The sequence below is a fragment of the Gavialis gangeticus genome, unplaced genomic scaffold (genome assembly GCF_001723915.1).
Source record: "Gavialis gangeticus isolate Ggan-Ray unplaced genomic scaffold, GavGan_comp1, whole genome shotgun sequence".
Lineage (NCBI taxonomy): Eukaryota > Metazoa > Chordata > Crocodylia > Gavialidae > Gavialis > Gavialis gangeticus.
Genome location: NW_017728973.1, coordinates 6983398 through 6985955, shown reverse-complemented (window position 1 = coordinate 6985955; position 2558 = coordinate 6983398). Strand labels below are relative to the sequence as shown.

At 57.7% G+C, this 2558-nt stretch overlaps 1 long non-coding RNA gene across 1 annotated transcript in view; it reads right to left on the bottom strand.

Annotated features, from left to right (window-relative positions):
- LOC109290900 overlaps positions 1-430 on the bottom strand; it is a 7127-nt gene extending 6697 nt beyond the window's left edge. Inside the window, exon 1 of the long non-coding RNA XR_002095710.1 lies at positions 61-430. This is a non-coding gene — a long non-coding RNA (uncharacterized LOC109290900). The remainder of the gene's footprint in view (positions 1-60) is intronic.
- Between the last annotated feature and the right edge of the window lie 2128 nt (positions 431-2558).

Below are 2558 nucleotides of genomic sequence, written 5' to 3'. Positions count from 1 at the left end.
TCACCACCCCCGCTCCCCCGCAAGTGAATGGAAAGGACAATAAAGCCAGGGCGATCTCACGCGGTAATCTTGATCCAGAAGGCAGCCCTGGGGGATTTCTCCCTTAGACCTGTCAGGTCTGGCTGTTTCCGCAGGAAGCAATAAAAGTTATCAGGTTATTGGGAGATCCGCATTGCCACGGGACTCGGCAGGCGGCGGGACTCGCTGCCCGCAGCTCCCCCGCACCCCGCCGCCTCACCTGGAAGCAGGGCTCTGCCTCCCCCAGCCTGGTGCAGCCACTGTCCTGGAGCCGGATCCTCCCCTACGTTTGTTCCCCTGCAAGCTGCCCTTGTGCCAGGCAGGGGAGGATTTAGTTTGCAACCGAGCCCAACTCTGGGAGGGAGGCTGTGGCACGGGAGCTGCAAACCAAATCTACATTGGGCAGTGGGGGGCGTAGGCAAGCCTTGCCCATGCACTCACACACATTTGTGCACGTGTACACACGTTATACTTGTGCGTACATACCCATGTGCACACGGGTCCTGCCCTTCGCTCCCCTCCACCTCCCTGCCAGTTCCAGCCACCGATTCACGATGCGAACTTGGAGGCAGGTCTGTGAAAGGGGCCGGAGCCTCCTTGTGCACCCCTGACGGGCTCTAGACAGGGGAGCGGGCCAGTCGGGGCTGTGATCTCTCCTCGGACCTGTCCGCGCCGTCAGCTTGGCTCTGTCCCCGCGGCACTTTCTGAAAAGAAAGCAGGAGACGCCGAGCTGAGCGCCCCAGCCAGGGGAGAGCTGGCCTGGAGCTGCCGCCCCGCGGGGCAGCCGGGGAAAGGCACCCGCGGGTACAGGGAGAAGCAGAGGACTGATCAGGGAGCTCAGGACCCTCCCAGGACCAGCTTCCCCGCAGGGACAGTGGGGTTTCCCCTTGGCCCACGTTAAATAATTGCTTTGGGCTCTACCTCTGTTTCACCCCACAAGGGAGGGGAATCCGTAACCTTCGCTGAGGCGTGAAGCTGCACTTCCTCCAGCTTCGTTTTCAGCCTGCCCTGCACCTAGCTGGGACCCCGTGTATGAAAGAGGCAGCGCTGCCTGTGCTGCTCGTTTCTGGCGCACACGCACCACGCCGAGATCTCTCTCGGCACACGCGAGCTCCTTCCCCCCGTGGCTTTGCTGTTAACCCGGGCGAGAAACTCAAGCCTCCGCACATTACTCCCAATAGCCCCGCTGTCCGCTGCGGATCCCTCAAGTTCAACGCCCCTTACTGCAAGGAAATAAGCGAGTCGGGCAGCCTAGGAGATAGGCTTAAAAAGAAAGAAAGAAAGAAACAACCCAAAAAAACAGGTGCAAATTGGAAAGCAGCGGGCTGGGGGGGAGGGGGTTGAGGCCGGAGTCATTTGCACAGAGCTCAGTGGGGAAGAAAATCAGTGCCTGGAAGCGCTGTGGGGAGAGGCAGGCTGCAAGGCTGGAATCAGTAGGGAAGCTCGGGGGCCAGGCTGCCAGCCTGCCTCTGCCTCCCTTTCCCGAGCTGAGATGGAAATCGGGTCGTGCCCGCGCCCTGCCAGCCCTGGAGGAGCCCCCCAGGCTCAGGCCAGTGCTGCCCCCTGCCCCGGCAGGGCCCGGCCGCCTCTCCCGAGCGTGCCCCGCGCCCCGCGGCGGCCTGGGCCTACAATAGGGGAATTAGACAGTGCTGGCGGGGGGCGAGCACCCCCTGACCCGCCAGCCGGGCCCGCGTCTCCTCTCCTGGGCCAGCAAAACACCCCCGCTCCGCTTCTTGTTTTAAGAAGAATTTTGCAAGGATCTGAAATAATCCACAGCATTGAGGCAGCTCCCTCCGAAAGCTAAACACTGTCTGGGAACATAAAGCGCCGTTTAAGGCTCCTAATATTTTGATCTGGGGCAGTTATTCCTGACAGGTACTTAAACTGTCTGGGATGAAAATATTTCTACAAATCACCTCCTGCCCTGGCCTTTCAAAATAACCTTGCTGTTGCGTTTCACAAGTCGAAGGAGTGGAGAGTTAGAGACGTGGATTCACACTCACGCCGGCTCTGTTCACGGCTCGGGTTGCCATTATTCAGCCGGGTTTGAAAGTTTCCCTGAAATACAAGTGTCCCCCATGCTTGCAGTGACTGGAGCTTTTCAAACACCTACATACACTTACATACAGGAATCCACCTTTCTGCTACACTGTCACAACGCTGCCAAGCCTGGATGTTACACACCAAATCTAGTTACCCCCAGGAGCTGTAGCCCTGCAAACATTTCTTCCCACTGGCCACGTTGTGACCCATTTCATAGTTTGATGAGGGCAAAAGGCAGCCGTTTCCCCTTGAGTTTAGCTGGAAGTGCTTGACGTCAAAGTTTAAGAAGCTTGTGATCAATCCCATTCATTGAACAAGCTTTTAAAGTGAACTCTCCGAGTCTATTTACTCCCCTCGCTGTAATCTACCTATAGAAACAACCGGGGAGAAACAATCCTGATAGCTCTTTGTCGTCTTATTTCGTGTTTCACTGTATATGAGTTGCAGACATCCCCCCCCCCGCCCCCCTATGTGCAAACACCCACTCACTTTGGCGA